Source organism: Danio rerio, chromosome 24 (assembly GCF_052040795.2).
Source record: "Danio rerio strain M-AB ecotype USA chromosome 24, GRCz13ab, whole genome shotgun sequence".
Taxonomy (NCBI): domain Eukaryota; kingdom Metazoa; phylum Chordata; class Actinopteri; order Cypriniformes; family Danionidae; genus Danio; species Danio rerio.
In genome coordinates, this window is record NC_141044.1 from 26,148,270 (window position 1) to 26,164,581 (window position 16,312).

Sequence of the window (16,312 nt, forward strand, 5' to 3'; positions counted from 1 at the left end):
TTTTTACCACGTTTTACCACATTCTCACCCTGTTATTCACTTGTTTATTTTATTTTTGGCCTTCTGTTTTTGTCTTACCCGTTGTGCTTATCCAGACTCGAACCGTGTTGTCGTGGTCATTTCCTCTCTGTGTTTCAAGTCCACCGACATACATGGAAAGCTAACTAGACAAAATGATAACAGCCGGAAAGGAGTCCATATAGAGGTAAGCGGTAGGCTGGTAAGCTTGAAAACAAACAGCAGCATACCGCCCTCCTAGCGTTCATTTCAAAAATGAAATGCAGCCATATGTGCTTCTGGCTACATAAATCACGATCTCTAAAAATGTATATAGCTGCGTTTTCAGAATGAGCCTATGTTGGATAGTGTGAGTAAGCTTTAATACTAATAAGAACACAACAACAACAATAAAAACAACACAACAGGAGAATAATTTTATGCCATTTGTAAGTTATTATACAACAACAACAGCCATAATAACACTAACACATTAGCAACAATGTAATAAAATTACAACATTCAGTGCATTATATAATAACAACAACAACATTATTATTATTATTATTATTATTATTATTATTATTATTATTATTATTATTATTATTATTATTATTATTATTATTATTATTATTATGTTATGTACATTTACGTTTATTTGGAAACAACAACATTTGAGTGATAACAGAGGCAGTATGGCCAATCATACTGTGGGAAATAATTTTGCAAAGAGCATTGCCTATTAGATGCTAGACTTTATAATGCCAATTGCTAGTTGTTATCATCATGTGACCTTCTACAGGCTCAGATGTCTACTGTCACAAATTATGAATGAAACTTTGATAGGAATTGTGCGTGCTTTAGTCAAACTCTGCGATTGCAAGTGTGATGAAAAGCAAAACATGTTAACACAAACTACTCAACATCTTCTTATGTTCGGCATCTAAATATTTAACCACATACAAAATCTGTAATAAGAGGCCTCAGGCTCCGGACCAGCATGAAGAAACATCATCAACATCGTTACGACTTAAATGAAAACACCACCGCCATTCATTGTTAAAGCCGTCATTAAACATTGATCCATTCCACTAATTAAAAGCCTCCGCGGACGTTGGATTAGTTAAATATGTATATTCATAACGACGTGCTGTTAAATTAAACATACAAGTTTGACAAGTACGTGATGGAAGAAGACGTCCAACTTTATATACAGTTCGTGCCCTCACGGCACACTTACATTTTAAAAACCAAAAGAGAGCATCTGATTCCTTACAGATAACACTAATGGATTCGTTAATTGCTCCAGAACCAGTAACAATTTTAACAGCGGCCACCTCCTAATGCCTCGGTAACGGCACTTTAGTGATGAATAATTGGCGGGATGGAGACACGGGATGAGAGATACTTTAAAAACAGGGCTGGCTAAAGTAATTAAGCGAACCCCTATATATACACGACAAGTCCAAAATGCCCTTCACGAGGGCTCTTTCGCTCGCAGCCAATCAGCTCTCAGGAATGGCATGTCCTTCCGTCTTGATATGTGTGGCCTTTTTCAATCAGAGAGGATGAGTGTTTTCAATCAGGAGCGGATGGTAAATAGACCTCAGTAAAAGCTGATGCGTGATTGCTGAAGGAAGGGTGGGTGGAGGGGGGTTCATCTAAGCCTGTGTTTCGCACTACAATGTGGTAAAAGCATGCATTCGGCCTTGTGTTCGACAGGGCTTTTGTGAGCTCGATTTAGTTATTTAATTAATTTAAAAACCTATTTGATTGCATTTACTGGAGAGATGCTTATGCATATATAGTAAAAGTGTGCATTTGGCCTCTATTTGGTTAAGTTTTTTTTTTAAACACTTCTTTAGTTTTATTGATAAAAAAATCTGTTCATACAGTACAGTATTTTATGTGCATATTTATACACATATACTCTATAACTCACTGGCCACTTTATAAGGTACACCTCTTCAACTGCTTGTTAACGCAATCGCATGGCAGAAACTTAAGGTGATCTGCTGCAGTTCAATACGAGCATCAGATTGGGGGGGGTAGGGGGAGTGATTTAAGTGACTTTGAATGTGGTATGGTTGTTGGTGCCAGACAGGCTGGTCTGAGTATTTCAGAAACTGCTGATCTACTTGGATTTTTGTGGTCAACACCACAGCCTACCTGAATATTGTTGCTGACCATGTCTATCCCTTTATGACCATAGTGTACCCATCTTCTGATGGCTACGTCACGCCGCATAACGCGGCATGTCATAAAGCGTGAATCATATCAGACTGGTTTCTTGAACATGACAATGAGTTCACTGTACTCAAATGGCCCCCACAGTCACCAGATCTTAATCCAATAGAGCATTGGGATTTGTTGGAACAGGAGATTTGCATCTTGGATGTTCAGCTGACAAGTCTGCAGCAACTGCATGATGCTATCATGTCAATACGGACTAAAATCAAAACCTCTGAGGAATATTTCCAGTACCTTGTTCAGTCCATGCCATAAAGGATTAGGGAAAAGGGGTCCTATATATAATAATAATTGCTATTATTATTATTATTATTATTATCATTATTATTATTATTATTATTGGGAAGTAAATGCATGCCCTAGTTCAGTGTTTTGCACAACAGATTGGTGAAAAAAAAAACTTTTTGTTCTCCAGTTGGTTATTTGATTTTTTTTTTTATTAAAATCCTATTTGACTGTATAACTATACATCTTTTTAAGTTTAATGATGGAAATTGTTCATAAAACGTAAAGTATACAGTATACTGTACTGTGTATTTTGGCCTTTATTAGGTTAAATTTATTTAAACACTTCATTATTATTAAAAATGATTGACAATACATTTTTGAGGGTTTGTTTTTTGTTTGTTTGTTCAATGCAATATTTTTTATGCATACACTTTTTATGTATATAAAAGCATGATATATATACAGTACAAGCATGCATTTTGCTTCTGCCCACTACTCAGTTATTTAACTCATTTAAAAGGATAGTTCACCTACAAATTCAAATTTACTCACTATTTAACTTTAAGCGGTTCCAAAATTGCATTTTGTCTTACGTTTGATAGACCTTTTGTGTGTTTAATCATTTATTTGGTTCATTTAAACATCTGTTTGATTGTCTTTATTGAAGAGATTGACAATGCATTTGTTTTTTAGGTTATACTCTGTTAGTTGTAAGCCATTTTTACAGGGAAAGAAATATATAGTGGAAGAACAATATGCAACAATGAGCTTCAGACCTTCAAACCTTTGAATGACACGACACACAGTGGAGAAGAAATGTTAAAGTTGAGGAGGAGGAACACAAGGACACATGAAGGGCACTTGTACCTTTGCATGGAGCTGAGTTTGTAAGGGTTTAGTGCAGTTTAGAACTTTTTATCTCAGCCATGACCTTAAAATCGCTAATCAGGAAAGTTAAGCAAATCACCATTTCATACTGGGGAAAAAGAACAACTTTGGACCTATATATGGCACATTTATGTAACATTTTGGTGTCTGGATTAAAACACATTCACAAAAAGTGATTTTATACACACAGAAATGCAAGTAAAGTGTTTTAAGGTTACAAATAACACTGGTTGAATAGGGTTAGGGTTAGGGTTAGGGTCAAAATACGAATAAAATAATGTTTCATTGTCATTCTGTGATATGAATGCAGAAATAAAACAAGGTTACTTTAAGTCACATTAACTATTATGTTACATTTCAATATATATATATATATATATATATATATATATATATATATATATATATTAGGGTTGGGTAATGTCGACCAATTTAGCATCGTACAACGTCTAGTGTTAAACATTGTGATGGATGATGGCATCGTCGTCGTAGGTGGCGATAACTTAATTATTCATGAATAATTAATTTATTCATTACAGAATTAATAACTTGTAGCCAACCATTTCAATTACCTGACTCACATAGTCTTTGTTTTACCCATAACTAATCAAAAACGTATATATAATGGTTTGAATGTTAAATGTCTAAATACAAACATTTTAAGTACTTTTACTCACTAGTTGCTTTTTCTCATTACTCCTCATGGCAGAAGAAAATGGCGGCTGGAAAAATCCTCCAGGGATACTGCTGCATATATTCCTGGATGTAGTAGTCAACACTGCATTAGTGTTAGATACATGTAATTCTTTATGACAAGGAGGCAAATCAGTTTCCAACAGTGAGAAGGTTATTTTATCTTTATCTGACACTAGAATTTCAACACTTTACTCATTTACCGCAACACTCAAAATTGAAAACTAATGAATTTGCTGTGTACTTACATAGAAAAACCTACTAAACCGTATGTATTGACCTTATTCTAAAATGCGGAAGTGCGCCTGTTTTCGCGATTGTCTTAGAACTTCCGTTTCAGTTGCCTATGGGAGAAATGACAAGGAATAATAAACGGCAAAAAACGGTCAAACTACTTGCTCTACAAACAAATGTTTGCATGACTATACAGACCAAGTAGAATAATATAACAAGGAAATATCAGTTTACAACATCAAACAGCGAAACGAGCAGTTTTTAATGTCTAAAATGACTGGAAGTGAATGAGACCGTAAGTCTCATGCCAAAAAGATTCAAATGGCAGCGCCCGCTCGTCTGCGGAGAATAAGGTCAATAGGTACAGAGGTGTGACAGGATAATAGTAACTATATTATTTTTTACATCGGAATGACAAAAAGGACTTATAAGTGCATTAACTATGAGTGCATTTAGTGACAACACCATGTGGGACCAAAAAAATAAATAAAAAAATTTTATGAATGTAAGTCAGCATGTATTAATTGCAAGGAAATGTAAGTCTACAAGGGATATAAAAGATATATTAAAGATAAAAAGGGTTTGAGAAGTGACTGATTCAGCAAATAACAATGATACAACAAATCTCCTATTTGATCCACATCTGCTTACATCTGAAGCTAATTGCTCCAGTTACTCATCTCCAACTGTCATTTCAGTGCATCTTCAACCAAGTGCCCAGAAGCTCATTCTCTGATTCCCAGAAATGTCTCAATTAAGCTACTGCTGCAAATAGAAACTAAATAAAAACAACAATGTCAATACTTGAAAATCAGAAGATAATATGCTCCATCCACAGACCTCTTTGTTCATTCTGCAGCTCTGCCAGCTCACCTGACAGGCTGGTCAGTGTAGATACCTGCAAATACACATACAGACACGCAGAGTCGATGCAATTGTGCAAGCTTACGCAACATACAACAGCAACAACAAAAGTGTCACAAAACAACATTTGCAATACTTCTTCCTGCCTGGTGAGCTTATTCAGAGATAATGAGGTGTGTGTGTATGCATTGGTTGGTGTTGTAGGAACAGCAGGGATCCACAGATGGGATGCAACAAGATACAGGGGACAAGCTCTTATGTGGTTTTAAGGCCAGTGCAGAAAGTGCTTAGCTTCACATAAAGCCCTCACTGCAAAGACATATTAAAATGATGAGTGTTATAAAGTCAAGGTTCATTAAGCTGAATATACTTACCAAACTGATGTCTGGCCTAAACTCACAGTAGGAGGAAAGCTTGCAAAGGTGCACACTAATAGCAACAGCAAGATAGTACTGCAGGACTTTGAGTAAAAAATACTGTAATATATAAGCACTATAATTTACTGTATACATATATAGTATAATATATCTAATATATACTGTATATACAGAAATGCAAATAGGCAACTATAAGCACTATAGGCTCTGGTGCAAAGCATTCAAGGCGTGTCCGAATTCACTTTTGATATTTTAAGGAAGGAAAAATTCGGTCTGCGCCCTGGTGCATGGTTTAAAACGGTTGTGCTTATTCTCTTAATGGATTATGGGTAGGCCCACACAAAATCTATGCGTGCAGAATTCCGCAGGTTTTCCACAGATTTCCACAGATTCTTAGCCCATCATTCATTTTGTTTATTTACTTGAGTAAATGTGTGTACATTTATATTTATTCAGTTTTGAAATTAATTACAGTATTATTATTGACTAATATGAAAATGTTCATCTGACATTTATGTACAATGCAGTTTGTAAAGTAATATTTTCTGTCTTTTAGTAGATAAATGCGAGACATGCTTTGTTTACCAAATAAAGTGAATCTAATTATATTTGCATTTTAAACATTAAATAAAAGTTAAATATATATTATTTTTTTATTTCACATATTAAGGTTTTAGTTTTATGATCTCCCAAATAATTCCGCAGATTTTTACCTAAATTCTTTGCAAAAATGGCAAAAAACATTCGCAAATTCTGTCTGGCCCTAATTATGGGTGTCTTTTAAGCTTAAAGTGCATTAAAACAATCAGAGTCTCATCTCTCATTCCCTTTAACATTCAGTTGCATATCACCATAGCCATTTGCTATTTGCATAGCAGACTTCATGAGTTGATAAACTGAATGCTTCACTAGCGAATGTTTCACTAACTTTATCTTTGCAAACGAGCCTTCTCCTTTCGACCTCTTTATTTACTTCTACTCTTTACTTTACTCCTTTACTTTCGTGGAGTAAGGAAATAGTGGAAACTCACTCCACTGAAGACATCCATTAGCCTATGTAATTAATTTTGTTTGTTAAGCTCCAATATTTGTTTCTAATTCTGTTCTAATTTTCAGCAAATTAATAAACAGATAATAATAACAAACTGTGGTAAATAAAATAAACAGCTGGTGTGTATACCCAAACACACCAGCCTGAAGAAGGGATGGAGGTAGTGGTTTTTATAATTATGTAGAAAATAATAGTTTTTGTAACATTTAAACCCCTTAATTTTTAGTTTTATATGTAAATATATTTGTGTATTGCTCTAGATCCTGTGTGTATCAAGCAATGTGAATTACTTGATAAGCTGGTCTAAAGTCTAGCACAGATCGCGTTATGCACCTATGCGGGTCCAAACGCGATCTGTGCTGGACTTTAGACCAGCTTTTAGTAGATCAATGGCATGGTCTATTTCAGTTCACACCTTCTTTTTAGACCAGCACACTTATGAGTCCACAAAGTGGCGCATATAGATTTGCAATTTAAACAACGTGGCGGAAAAAAGTGGAATTTACCATTGCACTGGTCTGAAAATAGCAACAATTCGAGCCATAAATATTTTGCACCATGTTGCGTCGGGTGTATGATAGCTATAAGACAATATAAAATATTTTATAAATACTTTTTATATTTATACTTATTCTTTATTAGTACATTGCTATAAATGCAGTAATTACTAATTTGAAACTAATTTGGGAAAAGAAAAGTAATTACATGTTTTTGAAAATTACAGTTGTCCATCTTGTAATTCAACACAATGTTTGCCACTGAATTTGTATTTATATTAGCAGAATATTTTTGATCTGTAATCATCAATATACAGTATATAGTTCTGCCATCATTTATCTGCCCTTATCTTGTTCCAAACCAGTTTAAATTTCCTTATTTTGCTGAACACAAATAAAGACATTTACAACAATATTAGAAATTGTTAGTGGCTTCCAGTTCCCAATATTTTACAAATATCATCTTTTGAGTTCATCAGAAAAAAAATATTCATAAAAGCTTAGACCAACTTATGGTGAGTACTTGATGAGTAAATTTGAATTTTTGGGTGACTTATCTCTTTAATTACATGATATGTGATCAGATATACTATATGGCTTTGAGTACAGTGGCACTAGTATTAGGGTAGCACAATATATTGTTATATAAAAGCATCGGTATCCAATGTGTGTATCTGCAATAGTCACATTGCAAGATATGTAATGTTGAGTCTGGATTATAGGTGACCAGGAGCTAAAGAATTTTATTTAATAACTGTATTTATACAGCATTTATATGATTAATGCAAAAGAAAAATATGTTTTTCTTACTTACAATTTTAGTAATGTTTCTACTCAAAATATGTACATTTTAAAGATTAGTTTACTCCACTGGCAGATAATTGTACTTGTTTTAAGGAAAAACACTTAATTTTGTCTTATTTCTTTTAAAGTTGGAAACAAAACAAAAATTTTACTTGATCTGAGATTTTTTTTTTTTTTTTTTAGATATTTAGACTAGAAACAAGACAAAGCAAAGTAAGAAAAGCATTTTTGCATTGTGATTATTTAATTCCTGCACCTGCATACTGTTCAGAAAACCATCAAATAAAGTTCTTTAAACTACTGTTTCTTGTGACACTGTATTTATAATCGGAATATTTATTGCAGAAAAATACAGTATTGCAACATCAGATTTTTTTGCAATATCGTGCAGCACTAGCTAGTATCATCCTTTTTTTTAGCTTTGGGGTAAATTTGAGGTGAATGTTAGGGGTATGTTTGGATCCCAAGAGTCCAAATAGCCCTTGGCATTAGGGTATGGCTAAGTTATGATATTAACACTGTGTCATGAACAAACTTACAGTAGCATCAGCCAAACAGAAAGAAAAATTCCTCTATTTTCAGGTATCATTCTCACAGTCATCTATGGAGCACACACAGTGACACACTGACAAAGAGAAGACCAGCAAAAACACACACAAGAGTGTCCGGATGATTAAAATATCACTTTGGCAATTACTGACAAATGGCCATCGCTTGGCTGTGGCTTCACAAAAGCAGGCAGCAAAATGTCTGTCCAGTGGAGGTAATTCTGAACTAATTCTGCGACACTCAAAATCCACTTAGAAGATATAGCAAGTAATGGCTTTGACCCAAGCAGATGAGGCTGTTTCAAAGCCAATTTCCTTTGGATTCATCAAGCTTGACCATTTCTCCAGCCATAATAATCCTCTGGCAGGTTGGCTTCATATTCCCAGGCAGAGGGACAGACAAGTTTAATGCCCCATAGAAAAACACTCACGCAGGAACAAAGAGAACTCATGAACCAGCCAGCGTCCCCACACCAGACAGGACCAGTCTCTCCTCACCCTGACCGCTATTAGAGGAACCCCCCGCAATTATCTACAGCCCATTTATAGCCCACACTGACAGGACAATGTGTATTATAGACTGAGGACAGAGGTTGTCTTTGGGATGAAATATGTTGATGGAAAATTAATTCTGAACTCAACACATAAAACTAAAAATGAAGAAGAGCTGGCAATGTAGCATTAACAGCACAGGATTATTACTTCCAGCAAAAAAAGTAAATCCTATTTTTGTATTGTAAGCCAAAAAAAAGCAAATTTCACCAGGAGAGAATAGAGAGCTTTGAAACAGATTAGTAAATACAGATAGCCTTGTTTTGTGTTTCAGTCAGCTTCATTGAGGCTCAAGTAAGGCATGACATACCCAAGGTTTGTTTTATTTGGCTTATCTTAATTTAAAGTCCCTGGAAAATCTAAATAAAGTTTCTTTCAGACATTGGGATCAGTATGTTAGTCTTAAAGATATCTAGAAGGTAGTGTGTAACAGTGACAATTTGCATTTAGAAGATAAAAAATAAGCTTGCAGTTTGTCATCCCCGTGTAAATAGATCAACATTTTTGGAGGGTGCTTCGTTTTCCCTAACAGACCAAAAGACATGTATAGGTGAAGTGGATAAACAAAATTGGCTCTAGATTGTGAATGGGAATGTGTGTGGGTGTTTCTCAGCACTAAGGGGTTGTACTCTCAGTGCTGGGTTGCAGAAATGGCTTTCGCTGTGTAAAACAATTGCCAAAGTAACTGGTGATTCATTTCACTGTGGTAACCCCTGATAAAGCAGGGAATAGGCAGAAGGGAAGTGAGTGAGTAATAAATTAGATATAATATAATTAAATATTTATATTTGGTTGACTGATGCATGAATTAAACAAACATTACTGAAAAAGGAGACCCCCCTGATTGTCAACGTATAATTTTCACCCTGATTTAAAGTCACTAACTGTAAATCATTTCTCTTCTTGATCCTGATGCTCTGTTTTACCTCCAGCATGGTCATCTTGATCACGTCTATATGACTAAATGTCTCTCTACAATCCATCCCTCTCTTTAAGATCTCATGCAGGTTTCAGGTTTCATGCAGTACATAGAATAGCAAAGTCCAATAAAAGTGGTGTTACGAAACAAAAGAATAGCCCCTCTCATAATGTTAGGGGTTTAGATACACTAACTCAGTTTAAATCAAGATTAAAAACAACTTTATATATATATATATATATATATATATATATATATATATATATATATATATATATATATATATATATATATATATATATATATATATATACAGTATATGGAGAATGAATCTCATAAGAGTGCACAACTACATTTGATTATATACATTCCATTCATTTGCAACGTAGGCTTATTCTGAAAACGTACCCCATATACATTTCTGAAGATCGCGAATTATGTAGCCAGAGAAACGTATGGCTGTTCGTAATGCCACGGGGTGGTCTGATGCCACTCCTTTTTGAGCTTACCAGCTGACTGCATAGCTCTGTGTGGATGGCTTTTTTCACTGTAACCATTTCGTCCAGTGGCTCGCCACATAAGTTGAAGGATTCGAGGTGACCATCCCGACAGGGTTTGGGTTCAGCAAATAAAGGTTCCAGAAACCAGGTTAGACAAAAAAAAAAAAAAGCCAAAACAATAAATAATTAAGTAAATAACTGGGTGAGAATGTGGTAAAATCTGAATACGTGGTGATAAATAAGGCTGCAGAGAGGGCTTTTCTTTTTCTGGATTGCTTTTGAAAACACTGTCGGTTGGGTTTAGGGAAGTGGGTAGGTGGGGTTAGGCTGGTCGGTCAGTCATTTGACAGCGGCCTCTGGTGGATTTACTCAAGAACCACAGGCATAAATAGTACTCATGAGAAAACTTTGAGATCTGAAAAAGCATAAACAGCAGCCTCAAGTGGATTCACGAAAACAAAAACTGCAGAAAAAAACATAGCTCCTGGGACTCATTGGTCACTGTCCAGCAATGTATATGGGGTAAGTAATCCGAATGAGCATGGGTTGTTTAATTCACATAAATGTCTTATATACAAATGCTATGAACAGCACCTATGCTAATTTTCCTTCATTTGCTTTCTGTTTTTACGATGGAATAACCATTTTGAGGCATCTAGAGATTGTGCAAATAATCCAGTTCTAAGGCCTGTGAAGAGATTAGGCCAACACTTGAGAACAAAGTCCTGATATTAAAATGATCAAATTAAATATTTGAACAATTTGATATGGACTATACATAGATACCACAGTTGTTGGGTAAAGTTACTTTTAAACATAATATATTGCAATTTTATGTTATAAAAAAGCAACTAAATGTGTTGAAGTAAGTGGTATTGTTCATTTGTTGTTAATATCAAGTTACTGTTTACTATTTACTAAATTACTAACTACTAATGAAAAATATTGTAATATAATACTTTTAAAAGTTACTATACTGAATCAAAATGCATTTTATTATGTAACTCTGTATATTAACTACAGTAGCCAACTTTTGAAGTGGATCAACACCTTCCATCAAGGTTGTCCCTAAACTATTAAACAGCACCCATTCTTGTCTTAGGGCATTTTGGAAAAATGTTTTTGATTAACTTAATGTTACACTAGTCTTGTCATCAATCCCAGTTTTAAGAGAAACAAATAATAACTTGACTACTAGTTGATCATTTGGAAAGTGGCAGAAGGTAGATTAAGTAAGATGAAGGACGAGGCATTGAAGATGAATCCAAAGAGTCTTGGTGAATCTTGAGTCCTGCAAGAACGCATTCTTTGCCATTCCAGATGACTTTATAAATAAGTTATTTGAGTCATTGCAGAGATGTAGGGATGCAGTCCTCCAAGCTCATGGGATTTTTTTTTTTTTTTTTTGTTAAGTGACAAGACTTTTGTCTGAGCAAAGTCAGACCTTACTAGCCTAATTAAATAATTAAAAATCAAGGCATGATCATATTTTATTTCGATAAAAAAAATGTGTAATTTAGAGGTCTTTGCCTTTCATATTAGACATTTCTGATACCAAATGATTAACAAGAAGTCAAGTTATTATTTGTTGTTCCTAAAACTTGGATAGGCCACAAGACTTATCAGGTAGTGTAGTCTTGACTACTGTGTGTATATGCTTGACAGCTTTAGGGTCCACCCTATACTGTACACAACACCTTAGCTTATTTTTCTGTTTTTGTTTTTGAATGTAAAAATATAAAGCTAATTTGGAACAATAATTATCAAGGAAGTGCTATACCACTAAACCTAAATTAAATTTAGTTAAAAATTGTACCTGATATAGTTTCATGTAAGTGTAAGCATAACCAGGGAAAGTGTCTCACGTTATGTTCTTTCTAGTAAAAGAGCACAAAAATAAAGAACTAATAAATGGCAAATCTTCTCTAGTAAGTTATTGCAATGTAAATCCTGGAAAGACATACAGTACGCCAGTTAAACACCAAGAGCGACAAGGAAGTTAGCATACATGTAGAAATTGTAGAAGCTAAGTGTTGCTCTTTGCTAGTCCAAAAAGGCCTGTAGTGCTTATTAAAATCATTGGATAAAGCTGTAGCAGGCCGAGAGGTAGTCTAATATTAACACCTAATAAAAGAATGATATAAAAGTTTATTGCGGTGAAGTCGGGCTAAATTAAAACACAAGTCCCACAGGTGCAACGTGGGTGGGAGAACATCTGCCCTCGTCTTGAGAGATTTGTGACATTAATATAAATGAATTTGGAAAACACGCTGGGGAAAAAGAGAGAATGAGAATATTATTTTCAAACTTTGTGCTCGCAATCTTCACCTATTTCTCTCGCCTTTTGTTCTCTCTTTCTATTCCTTCCTCCAGAAGCTCATTTGGAAAGCATCTGATGGTGGAGAGGAATGCAATCACTTGATGTGGACGATGGGTTCATTCGCGGTAAATGTGTATTACCTTTAATGGGAGCTGCTAATTAAAGTGTCTGAGGAAAGCAGAGAAGTGTGTCTGGTCCTTACAGCCATTAGATGAGCAATATTGCGGAAAATGCACGCTTACATTAAAATACATCGGCCTGCTGAGGTTGCATTTAGTGCATGCGGCATTAAATCAGCACTATTATGAAGCTGGATACATTAGTGCATGGTTTTTCTTTAACAAATAATGTTTAGGTGCACTTCAAAACTTTATCAAATAGGTGGGAACCACAACACAATTAGTTAATTAAAGCTTCAGTTGTACAGTCAGCCTATTTTAAAAGCTTTTACATTTGTCCAAATCACCAATGCACTGTTGCCTTTCTCTGTTAGTATGTTTGCTGAATATGTGCATAATTAATTTGTGTTAAATTTCTTACAGATATGAACATTCTGTCATTAGTTAATCATGTCAACAAATCATGTCCAAAATATTGCTGAATCACTCTGACTTGCATTGTATAAAAAACATGTTTTTTTCATATAATATTATGTTTACCTGGAAAAGGAAGATTAAGTTTTGGAAGCACATAAGCAAGGAGCTAAATTTAACAATCACCACATGCAAGTTAAACTGTTACTTGTCAGTTGGCTGATATGTTTTTAATTCATTTTAATAATGCCTGAGTATGTGATAGAGCTTAATGAGATAATAAAATCATGGCGTTTTAAACCAATACACTGCAAAAAAAAGCTTTTCTTAGTTAGATTTTTTGTCTTGTTTCTAGTCCAAATATGTTAAAAATTTTTAAGAATTTGGTGAGTTTTTCCTTAAAACAAGCAAAATAATCTGCCAATGGGGTAAGCAAAATAATCTTACGTCAAAAGAAAAAAGATTATTTTGCTTACCCCATTGGCAGATTATTTTGCTTGTTTTAAGGAAAAACTCACTTAATATTGGCATTTTATTTCTCAAAACAAGACAATATGTTTTGCTTGTCTAGAAAATGCTTCTTGATATAAGACATTTTAGATATTTAGACTAGAAACAAGACAAAAAATCTAAGCAAGAAAAGCATTTTTTTTGCAGTGTAAGACTCTTATTCAACTTTGGAAAACAAACTTTGGAATACATTTCGGATGAAATCTGAGACCTCTCTCTGATCCTTAATAGACTGCAATTGTCCCAACTTGCTCAAAGTTCAGAAAGGTACAGTTGAAGTCAGGACTATTAACCCCCCTGAATTATTAGCGTTATTTTATTCCCCAATTTCTGTTTGACGAAGGGAAGATTTTTGCAACACATTTCGGAACATAATAGTTTTAACAACACATTTCTCTATGCCATGATGACAGTACATAATATTTTACTAGATATTTTCAAGACACTTCTATACAGCTTAAAATGACATTTAAAGGCTTAATTAGGTTAACTAGGCAGGTTAGGGCAATTAGGCAAGTAAATGTATAATGATGGTTTGTTCTGTAGACTATGAAAACAAATTTACTTAAAGTCAAGTTATTTGTTGTTCCTAAAACTTGGATAGGCGACAAGACCTTTGTTGGAAGTGTATCTGTTTCATATGCAGTACATTCTATAATTTAGTATTAGTCCATAATGTCCATAGACTAGACTCAGCTTTCATTTGACAACTAAAGGAAAACTATGACCTTCATTTTGTAGGCACACCTACAGCACAACATTTCAACTTTTCAGAAAGGCACAAGTGCACCACACATCATGTGACAAGAACAAATCAATCAGCTTCACATATTGTATGGCATATCTCGTGTTTTTCCTCATGGTTTTAGAAGCAATATGTGAACAACCCCTAAAGCGGCTAAGAGCTCTTATGAATGTGCAATCAAACTGACACTGAAAAACACTGAGAAACAATGTTATGACAATGTCGTCATTTCTGTTTAATGTGAGCACAAAAATATTCTTGTCGCTTGATATTATTCCACATATTATTATTATTCCGAACCACTAAAGGCATTTGGTCTGTTTTGAGGATGGGTTTTTTGGTATTTTCTGGACTTTTAATGAGTCCCGTTGAGGTTGAGGACCATTGCTGTCTATGGAGGATGAGGGAGCTCTCAGATTTCCTCTAAAATAATGTTGTGCTCTGGGGGCAAATAAAGGTCTCAGGGGTTTGGAATGATATTAGGGTCAGTAATCTATATCTATATATATAAAGTCAGAATTATTAGCCCCCCCTCTTTGAGTTTTGTTTTCTTTTTTAAATATTTCCTAAATGAAGTTTAACAGATCAGGGAAATTTTCACAGTATGTCTGATAATATTTTTTTCTTCTGGTGAAAGTCTTATTTGTTATATTTTGGCTAAAACAAAAGCAGTTGTAAAAACTTTTTAAACCATTTTAAGGTCAAAATTATTGGTGCCTTTAAGGTATGTTTTTTCTATAGCCAACAGAACAAACCATTGCTATATAATAACTTGCCTAATTGCCCTAAGCTGCCTAGTTAACCTAAATACCCAGTTAAGCATTTAAATGTGAATTTAAGCTGTATAGAAGTGTTTTGAAAAATATCTAGTAAAAAAATAATTACTGTCATCATGGCCGAGACAAAATTAATCAGTTAATGAGTCATTAAAACTATTATGTTTAGAAATGTGTAGAAAAAAAAATCTTCTCTCTATTAAACAGCAATTGGGGAAAAATAAATAGGGAGGCTAATAATTTTGACTTCAACTGTACACTTAATCTTAACTGGCAACTTCAGCTGCCACATCAAAGTTCCTGAAAGCAAACAAGATGCTTAATGATTGGCCAGCCCAGTCATCATACATGAACATTATTGAGAATGTCTAGGATATGATGGAAGAGGAGGCATTGAAGATGAATCCAAAGTATCTAGATGATCTCTGGGAGTCCAGCAAGAACGCTTTCTTTGCCATTTCAGATGACTTCTTTAATAGGTTATTTGAATCATTGCAGAGATTAATGGATGCAGTCGTCCAAGCTCATGGGAGTTATACACAATATTTATTTCTGGACTTTGAATGAGGCCCATTGAAGATGAGGACCATTGCTGTCCATGGAGAATGAGGGAGCGCTCGGATTTCCTATAGGGTCAGTAATGAATAATACATTTTGGGGTGAAATAACCCTAAAAATCTCTATCTTTACTACCTTAAATGTAATAACAGCTACATGACCAGTCTATATATATATATATATATATATATATATATATATATATATATATATATATATATATATATATATATATATATATATATATATATATATATATTCTTTACATCTCAACTGCCAATAAATGGCAGGTGTAGTGTGGTTTTAGGCCCTGGACATGAGATGAGAAAGTGGCGGATTTGACTTGATATATTGACTCAACAGTTTACTCAAGCTTTTTAAATATGATTTTATACATATGCAATTGTCCACATTTTTTCTCATGATTATGCTAAAATGCAATTGTAGTCACACAGGTGGAAATGGCAT